Genomic DNA, 14,712 nt, shown 5'->3' with positions numbered 1-14,712 from the left:
CATATTAACCCATTAAATAAAATCCAAGGCGTAGAGACTGGGAATCGAACCCACTAAACCAACAATACATCTAAGCTTTGCTGGCCAACGTTATGCCCGAATATATACGTTGTAACACACAGTAAAATCGTTTGAAGCAGAATATGATGGATGATAACTGGCTATATGATTTCCTTTACTGTGATAAGGCAATCTATTTTTAACTTGATGAGATCCTAGCAAGTCCAAAATCAACTCTAGAGAGAGCTAATCCTTGGATAACAGTTATCTGTAAGATATAATCATGTAAATCAATGCGAATTCCGATAAACCCCATTTTAAAGGGACTAGTTATCCGTTTACTAGAACACTCTAAACTACCACGTTATTATACTTAGATCTTGGTCTACATAATCTACGCCTCCAACGATTGATGAAGACTCTAGAGGATGTCAAAGTAGGATTTAAAACATATCGACTGTAAATTCAAGAAATTCAATAAGATAAAGTCATGCGAATTTCCCGAACTCAGATAAGAAAACTATAGAGAAAGTAAAAATAAAGAAGAAAATTGTATTATATTTTTCCAGCTTTTCCGTTGTATTCAATACTTATTCCTTTTATATGATAAAGTGAACTCAAGAGAAACTTTTTTGTGGAGAAAAAGTGAAAAAGAAGGAAACTAGTAAGATAAAGGTTTGCAAAGAAGAAAGAGAAAGAGAAAACCAAGTTAAGGAAAATTTGAAGTCTGTGAGAGGGAGTGGAGGGGGAAGGAAGTTTCTTTTGTAAAAAAAGGGAAAGTGTGGTCTGGTTGAAAAAGAAAGAAGAAAAATTAGAGCTTATTAACTTCTTTTTATAGATATTCTTATTTTTTGGTTTAAGGGTTTTCCAGTATTTTCGTTTTTTAAGTTCCAGAAAAGCTGGAAAAGTTTATTTTGTTTGTAAAGTTCCAACAAAGAAAATCAATATTTGTGTGTGAGTGATTTTGAGGGGGAAGGGCTAGAAAGGAAATGGTCAGTTGATATGCAAATGTAGCTGAGTAGACTATAAAGACGATAGCCTAAGCGAGCCAGCTCGCCTAGAACCTAAGGCTGCAGGAGCCAATTTCACAATAAGAGATAGTTACTACCTCCAACTACGTCATCCAAAGTGTCTGAATCTATCCCTCAACCCTCTGCCCTCCCCGGGAACCAATATGCTCGTAGAATCTCCCTCTTTGAAAGTCACCAGATGTACACCTCCCAGTTCTTCCGCTGCCTCTCCCTACCATATCCAAAAAAAAAGAAGAAGGATTTTCCAATCATCCCTAATACATAGATATTGGATTAGTTAGGAAATGGAAAACAATTTTCATAGAAGACGATTTGGTTTCCAGTCAGAAGATTGTTTTTCTCTCTCTTCCACCTCCATTTTTACTCTTTTATTTGCCCCACACTTGCCCGGAAGTGCAGGGAAACCGTATTCCTAACTTCCTTCAGTTCTACCATTGTTCTGGAGGAAATCTGTACTGGTTGAAATTATTTCCAATTGCGCCCTCTCATCCCACTATTTCCTGTTATTGTTATTACTTCATTCGTCTCCAGTTTTTGTAGACACCCCTCCCTTAAGGAAACTTTAAAATTTCTAATTTTAAAATGCATTTAGATTATTTTTATTCATTGTATTTAACTTATTTTTATTAATTGAGGAAAATGAAAAATGAGGAAATATTGGGATAATTTCAAATTCTAATATCCCTGCGCATAGACCCAACAATAATTCCACCTGAAATATCCATTTTGAGCACCCCTAAACCCCTAAGTTCAAAAAATAAAATGTATTAAACAAATAATAATAATAATAATAATAGTAATAATAATAATAATAATAATAATAATAATAATAATAATAATAATAAACGAGAGAACACTGTCCGGAGGCCGGCAGTGCACTGGAAAAAGCTCCGGGCGCTAATGACCTCAGCTGTTGATGCGCCAAAAAAAAAAAAAAAAAAAAAAAAAAAAAAAAATAATAATAATAATAATAATAATAATAATAATAATAATAACTTGACATTTCCTTCGAACCATCACCGTGAGCAACCATACCATCCACACCGACCTGCATATCCCATTTGTTTCTGACCTTTCCCAGTCCCGCTGGGATCAAATTCCACTCCAAACTTTACCAACATCATAATCCCCTTAATCAGCACCCTGTCCTGCACTAACCTCCCGTCAAATCCTCCTCGCAGACTGAAGCGCCGGTGGCCTAGAGATCACCTGGTTGCTAAGATAAACAAGGCCATCCTTCGAATTCCATCCAATAGGTATTCTACTTTAACCGACTTAAAATGGTCATAGTTGGTTGGCCCTCAGTCAAGCCCTTCCTGTGATTTTATTTTATTTACTTATTTATTTATTATTTTATTTCGTTTTTACTTTATATATTACTTTATTTTATTTTAGAAGGGATTAGCTATGAGGTTAGCATACTGGACTCCTACGCGGAGGTCCCGGGTTCGAATCCAGCAGCTGATCCTTAGATTTTCTCTTCCTAGGAGCTTCTTACAGCTCACTGTCCGGTGATGGACAGTGTTGTCTGTAACGAGAGAACACTGTCCGGAGGCCGGCAGTGCACTGGAAAAAGCTCCGTGCGCTCATAACCTCAGCTGTTGATGCGCCAAAAAAAAAAAAAAATAATAATAATAATAAACAAGAAAACACAAATGAAACTGGAACTTTATAATATAATATAATACCCTAACGGTTTAGGGTACCGTCATGAAGATCCGACTGAAAGTAATCTGTCCAAATCTTACGAAGGTAGTAACTTCACTGGAAAGAAGTTGAGTGGACAGATAACAGTATCAAGAAGATGACAGGTAGGTAGGTTATTGGTTTTGGGGTAGAATTTAGCAATAGATCCTGCAACTTGGATAGAAGCATTTAACGAGAAACAGGGGACTGCACATGGAACTTGGAGGTTATAGGTTCGAATCTAGTTCAATGCAATAAAATTTTTGTTTTTCTCTCTCCTAAAATTGGCAAACGATTGTTGCCATGTGGACACTAAGATCTTCGTCTTCAATAGGTGGCAGTGACGATGTCAAACACTGAACAGTTTTCCTCAAGATTGGAAATTGGATTTAAATGTTGCACAGATTCACTCGTGATTTCTAGAAATTGAGAGAAGCCGTCATGAGCTAACAACTGCTTAGAATAACAACCTCAGGACTCCTTTAATAACTTTTCTTAATGATAAGGTCCCTAAATGAAAACCTTTTTTAGTGTGCACAACAATGAACCCCTTTCTGACAATGTGTATACATTTGTTGGCTCGGAAAAGCTTGAAAAAAATGACTCGTTTTACGTCAAAAATTAAATATTTAAGAACGAATTCAAAAGAAAATATAGCTTTTCTTGTGTTTGTTTGATTTTTCCCTTTTATCTTTCTTTTTTTTATTTAAACGTAACAAGAAATCAAAGATGAAAAGAATGAAGGAATAAAAGTAAGGAATTTTCGGGAACAGGAGCTCTCTAACCCGCCTGATTGATCTGGAAGTACTGGTGAAGGAGAGTGGGGGGGGGGGGATTGGCTGCAGGCACGTGGCCATGTAAATATGCAGCATGAAGAGGTTCAGCCTAAATCGTTTGATCTTTTTTGATTCATGAAAGGAAGTTAGCGAGACGAACGAGCGAATAGGAAAGTCATCTGGGTAAAGCCCATATTTTCTTTCTTCAGATACCAACCCCTCCTTAAAGTTTCTTTATACTAAAAAAAAATCGAAGTGGATACAGAGAAAAGAAGAAAGCAATAATTACAGATAAATAACAAAATAATGTATTAAAATGTATTGAAGTGAAGACAAGTGTCTCGAATCTCAGATAAATGACCCGAAGGACTAGAAAGAGGAACCAAAGGCAAGGGAGAGATTGCCCCCCTACATTTTTCTGTTTAGCATCCCTAAATGGTCCGGGATGAATTAAAGTGTTCTAACATGGAATTATTTGATATATCTCTTGTGAATTCAATTTTTAATTAAATACTCATACAAATAATGCCAAATTTGGGGTATTCAGGAAGTATGTACAGTAAAAACTAATTGGGCATTGATTTTGTCTTATTTTGCTTCCTCAAAAATTCTTAAAGAGAATTTCCTTTCGCCTTTATAAAAGTGTCAAGTTATAAAATACCGACAATAACTCCTAGACCACATTGTTCATCCAGGTTTTTTTTTAGGGACGCTACGGGGGAGGGGCAATCTCTTCCTTGCCTTTTGTTCCTCTTTCCAGTCCTTCGGGTCATCTGAGATTCGAAACACTTGTCTTCACTACTAATTTGCTTGCTTCTAAACAACGTCAGAAAATCAGTTTGTTCTTGAATGTAATGTGGTGTAGTTAATATCTTCCAAAGAGCTTTAAGCTAAACCCGAGTTTGCACATTATCTACTACAGGTAGGAGATGAGTGTGTGGTGTAGAAAAAAAAGCTTTAGGATCAAAATAGTAAACTAGTGTAGGCAGTAATCAGTCTGGGAGAAGAATATATTAGCTGAAGAACGAAGTACAAGTTTATTTTGTGACGGGAAAACAGCGGCATCAAGCTAGAGATAGACGAACTTACTACTTACAGCCTCCGGGGGCGGCAAACACTTTGTGTGTGTGTATATGTATGTGTGTGGGAGAGAGAGAGAGAGAGAGAGAGAGAACACAACTGCCGAACAATGAACACTACCATCTACGTGCTCTGAGTATATTCTCCCAAACACTTTGCCCTAAATAGTTACGCACGTTCGTTCAAGTTTCATCTTATGTAACAGTTTGTGTGGAACGTTCTTTTCTACGCACTAACAAAACTTCTTCAAATAGTTGTAACCACTAACTAAACATAATATTCTTCTACATGCACAACTTCACAGCAAACTGTAAACCCAACAACAACTACGCAGTAATATCCATTTAAGATTTTACTATTCTAAACTTTTAAACCGAACAACTACCCAGTAGTATCCATTCAAGATTTACTATTCTAAACATTTAAAGCTGCATCTTGAGCTTTTGCATTTTATAGCGAAGACAATTTTAAGCTTAACGGTTTTTATACTGTTACGAAAACTCTGAACTAAAAGAATGAGTATTTAAAATTCACAGTTATCACCGAAGATTAAGTTTTAAAGTTCCTGTAAACAGAAAGTTTTCTTTTCTTTTACACCGGAAATAACATAGAACAGTGATCAAAATCTATCACAACCGGAAGTACCCAATTTCTTAATTGTTTTCTTAAGATTTTCTGGAAAATAGCTTCAACGTTTTTTTTTCTTTGAACTAAGTAAATTTCTTTGTACAAATTTATTACTTTCATTTTCCAAAGAAAATTCGAATAATGATTAAATTCTGGGTGGGGGTATGGAGGTTAGGCAGGCTTGTGTGCTAAGAATTTCTTAAGATAAATTATGATCAATAGAATTGCTGGTCTCATACTGTTAGGGAGGATAGAAGGAGTAGCTAAAATTTACGAGTTTAAAAAAATAATCCCTGAAGCGAAGTACATCTACTCAAGAGAAGTAATGGAGTATACAATTTTTCGAAAAATCATTTCATCTATTTTCTATGGGGTAATGGCTAATTATAAATTACCACACACCGATATCAAGTGTATAATTGCAAAAGCAGCACTACAAAAATGGCAGACAGATTACAGTTAATGGTAATAACGCTGATCGCCATCTTTATCAGCTGTAGCAAGAACAGCTGTTAGTGTGTACATGTCTAACTTAACTCGAAAAAAACATTAAATTTGAATAAAGAACTAATTAGTAATCTTGATTAACTGGAAGTACTAATTTAACGAGTGAATTTTTCGAATCATCTGTTGTGTTTTTGTTGGAGATTTTTTTCGAAAATGTTTTTATGTAAATAACCAGTTAATGCTCATTCGACCAATAGTTGAGTAGAAGTACATCTACTCAAGAGAAGTAATGGAGTATACAATTTTTCGAAAAATCATTTCATCTATTTTCTATGGGGTAATGGCTAATTATAAATTACCACACACCGATATCAAGTGTATAATTGCAAAAGCAGCACTACAAAAATGGCAGACAGATTACAGTTAATGGTAATAAAGGGAGATTCTATAAAACTATGTATACATAAGATGAAACTTGAACGAACGTGCGTAACTATTTAGGGCAAAGTGTTTGGGAGAATATACTCAGAGCACGTAGATGGTAATGTTCATTGTACCTAGACAACCATGGTTTAAGAGAACTGTCACTAATAAATGGGTTGTTGCGACAATAAGTAGGCTGAGAGCGAACTACGCGGTGTGCGGATCGAATCTTCACAGGATCAACAAAAGGTCCTCTCCCCTTTGCGTAGATTGCAATGAGGAGGAGGATTTCAAACATATAATAATGATATGTCCACGTTATGTGGTAGAAAGGAAACGAATGTTTGACGACATATACAGGTATTTAGATGCACCATTTCGCTACGAAGACATAATATTCTCCACCAAATGTGCTTAAATCTATAGCAGAGCTAGCAATGAAATATGAATGTATTTAAAAGTTATAGAATGAATGGAAGAAAATGATTAGAGAAGGATTACGGTGGTTTTAATTTCGGTTAAGCTATAAGGATGGCAGGAATATAGAGTACTGATCCATCTATTAGTTGTAAGTTTGTATGTAAATAGTTGTATATAGTAGAAGGATGAATGTGTGAAGCGAATGTATTTATAAGTAAGAATGGAGAGAGAGTGATATTCTAGTGATAAGTACCTAGACGATGCTGGCTGTATGGCGGAAGCCAATGCCAAAAACAAAGGCAAAAAAAAATCTATTTTCTATAAAACTTTAGATTCATTTATTTAGAACTACAATTTACGATTTGAAAATTTGTTTTTGGACTTTTCCGGGAGGTCACAAAAAGTGATAGACATCGTACGTATGAAAGATTTTTTTTACAATCTGATTAAAAGTTGGATCATGTTCTGAGTTGGTGAGTTTGAAGAAGATGAATAGAATTTTTAGCAATAGCAGTAAAAGAAAGGGGTCATTCTCCCGGAACCGCTTTCGAATTAAAAGGGAAAGCAAGAATGTTGCTTCCCACGATATATTGTAGTCAATAGTGAAGAACTAGGAGAGGAACTAGTTAATGCATCCGAGATTTTCTCCTCGGGCTTAACCTTAGCAAACAACTAGCCTAAATCCTTCTTAGTAACGGATTACAACAAAACTATACTAATCGATAATCCTATCTTAATTTTAATTATTAATTTAAACGGGCTAATCTGCTTCCGCAGAACCTTCGTCTCTTTTCAGCTAAATCAACCCCTCTTTTATCCCAAAACTTAACAATACTATGTAGCATGCTTTCAAAAATGCAATTTAAAAAAAACTTACTGCGGGATAGTTAGGTGTTCCTTCATCAGATCCTGCCTGTAGGGCACTTACTAGATTCCGAGTCCTCGTCTTCAAGGCCCTGTTCACAAAATGATGAAAGTGTAAGTGGCTTCAATCAAGTTCTGCACTTAGATCTATATGATAAACTACTAATAACACGCGTTATAACATTGTTATAACTGTTGATCAAAAAAAGCGGCTGTAACCTCGTGGTCACAGTCCGCCATCTTTATCAGCTGTAGCAAGAACAGCTGTTAGTGTGTACATGTCTAACTTAACTCGAAAAAAACATTAAATTTGAATAAAGAACTAATTAATTAGTAATCTTGATTAACTGGAAGTACTAATTTAACGAGTGAATTTTTCGAATCATCTGTTGTGTTTTTGTTGGAGATTTTTTTCGAAAATGTTTTTATGTAAATAACCAGTTAATGCTCATTCGACCAATAGTTAACATTTCATTATTCTATTAGTAGTTATAATAAGTTATTTATTGTACTTAATTGTGGCACGGATAACTGTAATTTAACAATTCAGTTCAACTTATCAAGTTAAGTTTAATCAGCTTTGATCTAAATACTAAGCTTAATAAATAGAATAATCTATTGAATTCAAATTCGATCTCTTTCTTAATTAATCTACGAGGGTCGTTTGAAAAGTCCGAGCAAAAAAAAAAACTACTTAATTTTTTGGGGTGAACCTTTTTTATTTTTCAACATAGTCTCCTTTTAGGCTTATACACTTCGTCCAACGCTGCTCTAGTTTGTTGATCCCTTCCGAATAATAGGATTTGTCCAAGTCTGAAAAATAGCCATTCGTTTCTGCAATCACCTCCTCGTTTGAATAAAATCTTTTTCCCGCCAGCCATTTCTTCATATTGGGGAACAAATAGTAGTCCGAGGGAGCCAAGTCTGGAGAATAGAGGGGATGTGAAACGAGTTGGAACCCTATTTCCATTAATTTTGCGACCACAACTGCTGAGGTGTGAGCTGGTGCGTTGTCGTGATGGAAAAGGACTTTTTTGTGGGCCAATCGTGGGCGTTCTTCTTGCAGCTCGGTTTTCAAACGGTCCAATAACGATGAATAATATGCACCTGTAATAGTTTTACCCTTTTCCAGATAGTCGATGAGGATTATTCCTTGCGAATCCCAAAAGACAGTCTCCATAATCTTTCCGGCCGAAGGAACGGTCTTCGCCTTTTTTGGCGCAGATTCCCCCTTGGTAACCCATTGTTTAGATTGTTCTTTGGTCTCAGGAGTGTAGTGATTTATCCATCTTTCATCCACAGTGACGAAACGACGCTTAAAGTCCTGCGGATTCTTCTGGAACAGCTGCAAACTGTCCTTGCAACACTTCGCACGATTTCGTTTTTGGTCAAGCGTGAGCAATCGCGGCACCCATCTTGCGGATAGCTTTGTCATGTCCAAATGTTGATGCAAAATATTATGTACCCGTTCATTCGAGATGCCCACAGCACTAGCAATCTCACGCACCTTCACTCTTCTGTCATCCATCACCATATCATGGATTTTATCAATGATTTCTGGAGTAGTAACCTGAACAGGGCGTCCAGAACGTTCAGCGTCACTTGTGCCCCCATATGGCCACTCCGAAAATTTTGAAACCACTTATAAACTGTTCTAATCGAAGGTGCAGAGTCACCATAATGTTTATCAAGCTTCTCTTTAGTCTCCTGAGGCGTTTTGCCTTTCATAAAGTAGTGTTTAATCAACATACGAAATTCTTTTTGTCCATTTTTTGAAAATCACTCGACTTCCTCGATTCAAACGAATGCCAAACACAAAGAAATAGACCGATCTGGCTGAAACTTGGTGTGTGTTCTTCCAAGAGATGCTACTAACTAAACATATCCTCGATACGCGCCAGTGGTGCTATCTCTCTGACTTTGCACGGACTTTTCAAACTACCCTCGAATCTCATATTTTACAAGAATGTAAAAGTCAAAATTCCGGAAGTTACGTCACGTCCGGACGTTCTCCATCGTAAACGAAGCTCGAAACTTTTTATATGTTCAAAGTAACAAATAAAATAAGTTAATAATGAGTTATTAATTTAACTAATTTATCCAATTTTTGTTTTTTGCTTCAACATCTTAGGATCGTCGACAGTTCATCTTTTTTTTTCTAGCAGGGACTCCGAAGATGCAGTGTTTATTTAGAAGCCTAGAAATTCTAAATAATAACCCGCTTTATTTGTAATTTTTAAGAGCAATTGGCATTTTTTGGGATACTTTGTTGAATTTTATAAAATATCTTTACATTAGGTGCCAAGGTAGCCGAGCGGTTTAGAGGCGAGACCCGCAATGCTACATGTATTGTTGGTTTAGTGGGTTCGATTCCCCCGGTCTTAGGCCTTGGATTTTATTTAATGGTTAATAAAAGAAATTTACAGTAAAGTATGTTTGCTAGTCGCCTCCGTCCACGACACCTAATTTGGTAGTTGGACGTTAAGCCCCGCCTGGAAAAAATAGGCAATTACTTTACTTTACTTTTTATCTTTAGATTGGATGAAACGCGTATAACTTGTGCAAATAACTAAGCAACTTATGGGTTATCAAAAATCTTTTCCATTAGCCAGGATTTACTTATAAATGGAAAAAGAGATTTGAGACTCTAACCTATAGCAGAGCTATTTCCTTTTTATCTTCAATTCAGGTTAATAAGAATTTACCCATTTTTAGAGTCTTGATGATGGCGATTTTTCTTTACAAGGGAAAACTTGATTACCTTCATCAGTTACCCATGAAAAGCATTCAATTACCTACAGTCTCACACCCATCCACACCCGCGCACTTCCTTCTATATCGTTAACGATGGCTTTTATTCACCTGTTCTCACCTTTTTTTAAAAAAGAAATTGGTTTACCAGCCCTGTCCGAAGGAGAGAATACGGGGACTGAATAGTTCTTAGTCAACGGTTTAGAGTACGTGAAAGGAGAAGAGGGTTTTAATGTCCTTGAAGTTGGTGCTAATAGGGAAACTGCTATAATTAGAAATGTCCCCAATGTGCGTTCACCCTATTCAGCAGGGACACAGGACCCCGACAGACAGATAAAGAGGAGGGGGAGAGCAGCTTGGCCACAGTTATGTGGTTATCCCCCCGTTAGAGTAAGTTCTAAGCAGCCCCGATCAGCTCCTGATATCCTGGGACAGTACTTCTATCTCGATAATACCCCAGCAGTAACTGTCCAATATATTCCAATCCCGCTCAAACTATCGTCAAACTGTTTTCCCGCTAAAATTTATTTCCACTATATTTTGCTATTAATAGTTTTCCTATGCTTTTATTGAAAAATAAACTTTTCTAGATCACAAACTGTTTATTATGTAACTTTTAATGCAGTTTCTGGTTTGTCGGGTTCGAATTTAGTTTAGTGGTATCGTAATATAGTTTTCTAGGCCCATTAAAAAAGAGACAGGAATGACGTCATTTTGTAATACCATTTTTTTTTTTTTTTCTCGCAAAAACGAGTAAAGCAATTTCTTTGCAAATGTATAATCGAACGAAATATCAGCACGCATTTTTGCAGAGAGAGAGTTCATTTGCTGATAAGATTTTTCATGATTTTGCTTGAAAATAGTTCCAGCGATTTGATTTAAATATATTACTATTTGCTGACTCCAAATAGTTCTCACTTTTATTGCGCGTGTTTTCCAGGGAAAATTGATTGATTGATTTTCCAGTTCTTATCCACTTTATCTATGAATAGTAAGCAAGAAAAAATCTTGAGAAACAACTCGACTTATTCGGAAAAAATCCGGAAATACGGATTTTGAGTGTTTCATTCAAAGAATATGGTTTTTTTTAATAGATAAAATAATATAGAATAGTAGGTGCCTCGGTAGCCGAGCGGTAATAGGCTAGATCCGCAAAGCTAAGATGTATTGTTGGTTTAGAGGGTTCGATTCCCGGTCTTTAGGCCTTGTATTTTATTTAATGTTTAATAAAAGAGATTTACAGTAAAGTACGTTTGTTAGTCGCCTCCATCCACGACACCTAATTGGTAGTTGGACGTAAAGCCCCGCCTGAAAAAAATAGGCAATTACTTTACTTTTACTTTATATAATAGAAATTTATTGAATTTTTAGATCCAAACTTTTCAGCAGAATACATCTTATAATAAAGTTATTGGTGCAGTTATAGATAATTCAGATTATTTATATTCAAAGATATTATTTTGAAGATCCATATGAGATTTAAAAATAAGAATAAAGCTTCGTATACATAAAGCCCAGCTCTTTAATGGGAGTGCTTTTTAAGATATCTATACGATCCTTACGAGATCCTGAATAGTAGAGGATAAGATTAGGCTGTATTAGTATGACAAGAAGCTTTAGAAAGAGAGCTTGATCCTTTAAAGCCCTGCAATAAGTACTGGTTGGTTTTAAGTTGCGAGAGTCTGCGGAGGTAAATATCGGACCGCAGGACCTGGCTACGATACATAATACATTAGGGGTGAGCCAGCCACTAGCTAGCCCATTTCCTGAGCTTTCCACATTTTCTTTGTAAACACACTATCGTCTGCCACAGAACTAGAGGGTGCTCTAGAAGATGGAAACAATGGAAAAGCTTTAAAGTTCTCTGTCTCTCTCATACACACACACGTTTGGTCCTTCTCCATGATGGCAAGTAAGTCCATCTACTTAGCAAATCGGAACAGCTCTTCTCTATTCTAGTTTACTGTGAATCATTTATGAGACATTGAAATCACTTAAGCATCAACAATTTAATGGGCTAACATGTAGTGACAGAGCTACTGGATGTAATAATTTAATGGAGTGTTAAAAAGTCATTGGTTTTTGCTTTCTCTTTACCCCATCCTAACATAAGAGCGATCAAACGTTCTAAGGACTCATGTATAATAACTTTAATAAAATCAGGAGTGACCACTCACACGACTATCTCTTGCTACTAATCTCAAAGTTATAACTCATTAATATACTTCCAACTCGGAATATTTTAGTTGTAATACGAGTAACTTCTTAATAATACAACACGTTCTGTCTAAATGTAAGAATTAAATTCGTACTAAAACAAATTCTGCCTTTTTAATTATTTTACCTCTCTACAATTATGGGTTACAAATCTCAAGAAACCTCATTGGAAAATTTGGTTAGATGTCTATAGAAAAATCTCTTAACCAGTTAAGCGCGGAATTTAGTTTTTAAAAAAATCCCCCACAGTGTGCGGAATTAAAATCAGACAATGACGTGTATAATGACGTCGAACGCTGGGCAAAACAACCAAAAGTATTACAACTTCGTAATAGTCACTGCAAGCGACTTTTTCTGCAATCTCTAGGGTCTTGAGATTATACAGCATTCAGTGCTCATTCAAAAATCTTGCACCGCTTCACGTATGCATTGCTCTAGTTAACTAGGGTCGCAAGAGCTTTTTTAAAAAGAAGAAAAGAGCTTTGAATTCTGTACAAAATGAAATCATGCTCGTACTGTGAGATCCTGAATCTCTAAGGTAAATAAGGGCATTGCACAAGGTGGTTGAGAGCTTCTATTTGTGTGCTGAATTCCCCAATCTCTAATGCGGAGACCAAACATGTACCAACCACTTAACATTTGGCTGACTCCCACCGGAGTTCTATTGGGTAAGATAAAGGAAACAATCCACCAAATAATATTCTTATTACATTTTATTAAAATTTCGAGTTTTTATAGTTAATGGTAATTTTATATTTTTCACGAGTATACACGTCGAACGCACCGTAATAGAGATTTGGTTTGACCGTGTATACACGTCAAAGAATAGAGGAATACTTCACCTTTTTATTTGTGAGGGAAACTTCTTAAAAAATATTATAATTTCTTTAATATACTTCGCTAGAAAATATGGGCTTTAATTTATGCTTCTACTAAATATCTTTGCTTTAAATGTACCTTTGTACAAACATTGCATTTAAGACCAAACTCTGTGTGTAGCAATTAGTTGTATAGTAGGCTCGTAACTAGGTTTAGATCGACTGTCGGCTATTATCTACCTTCTGACTTCATACTTAGACGAAACAAATGCTACTGAGTATTTCTGGTACTTTTACAATTTATAAGACAGAATCTTTTTTCTGTAAATTATTCTATAACTTTATGCAAATAAAATGTGAAGAATAAAAAATTACTGGCTGCTAAGTAAACCTTCTTTTGTTTATAATCTAGAGCATAAAGAGAGATCCAAATTTCTTACATCAAGATCAAGATTAAATTTAATTATGGTATCTTTATTACATTGCGAATAATAAAATAAAAATTTTTTTTATTGCCTTCTTTACAGAAAAGTGTAATTTTAAATAACTGTAGATATGTAATAAATATGTAATGAAAACACTTTTTATTAATAATATTATAATAAAAAGTTTTTCTTTCTTGTACTGTTTATTACTTAAGCACCATCAACGAAATGAGACGGCTGGTACTCAACGACAAATTAAAATTCTGCCCTCCCCCTTGACCCACAAAATTGAGAAATAGAATCAAGATTATTTATATATAAAACAGAGAATGTAATAAATGTATTATAAGAGCATTTTGTTTTCTTTATTTTATATTAGATTATTTTATTTTTAGAATAAAGTAAAAAAAAGTTGTTAATAATTAAAAAGTTAATGATATTCTCGTATAATTATTTATTACAAAATCATTATTATTCATGAAAGATTGTTAAAAAAAGAAACAGAATAAACACCAAGACTAAACAGCCTCACAACTTTCTCTGAGAGCAATTCCCATAATCTCTACAGATTCTCAGTCAATTTGAAATTTTAGCACGCCTTTTTTAAATGGTAGAATTGTAAATTACACTAAAAAAAAGGCACATTTGAGGTATACACCGCCAAAGAAGTGGGCTACGAGGGTCGTTTGAAAAGTCCGTGCAAAGTCAGAGAGATAGCACCACTGGCGCGTATCGAGGTTATGTTTAGTTAGTAGCATCTCTTGGAAGAACACACACCAAGTTTCAGCCAGATCGGTCTATTTCTTTGTGTTTGGCATTCGTTTGAATCGAGGAAGTCGAGTGATTTTCAAAAAATGGACGAAAAAGAATTTCGTGTGTTGATTAAACACTACTTTATGAAAGGCAAAACCCCTCAGGAGACTAAAGAGAAGCTTGATAAACATTATGGTGACTCTGCACCTTCGATTAGAACAGTTTATAAGTGGTTTCAAAATTTTCGGAGTGGCCATATGGGCACAAGTGACGCTGAACGTTCTGGACGCCCTGTTCAGGTTACTACTCCAGAAATCATTGATAAAATCCATGATGTGGTGATGGATGACAGAAGAGTGAAGGTGCGTGAGATTGCTAGTGCTGTGGGCATCTC

The 14,712-nt window shown here is 35.5% G+C and overlaps 1 protein-coding gene and 1 long non-coding RNA gene across 12 annotated transcripts in view; one reads left to right on the top strand and one right to left on the bottom strand.

Moving 5' to 3' along the window:
* Positions 1-14,712, bottom strand: part of LOC141454940 (uncharacterized) — a 300,919-nt gene that overhangs the window by 83,792 nt on the left and 202,415 nt on the right. For all 6 annotated transcript variants that reach the window (XR_012459057.1, XR_012459054.1, XR_012459053.1 and 3 more), the window contains one exon: positions 7,368-7,446. This is a non-coding gene — a long non-coding RNA (uncharacterized lncRNA). The remainder of the gene's footprint in view (positions 1-7,367; positions 7,447-14,712) is intronic.
* Positions 1-14,712, top strand: part of LOC141454937 (uncharacterized) — a 552,216-nt gene that overhangs the window by 483,437 nt on the left and 54,067 nt on the right. The gene's annotated exons all lie outside the window — the stretch shown is intronic.

Source organism: Rhodnius prolixus, unplaced genomic scaffold, assembly GCF_049639745.1.
Source record: "Rhodnius prolixus isolate KJV_2025 unplaced genomic scaffold, Rpr scaffold_15, whole genome shotgun sequence".
Taxonomy (NCBI): Eukaryota; Metazoa; Arthropoda; class Insecta; order Hemiptera; family Reduviidae; genus Rhodnius; species Rhodnius prolixus.
The sequence above is the reverse complement of the archived record's forward strand: the minus strand, read 5'-3'. Positions and strand labels throughout refer to the sequence as shown.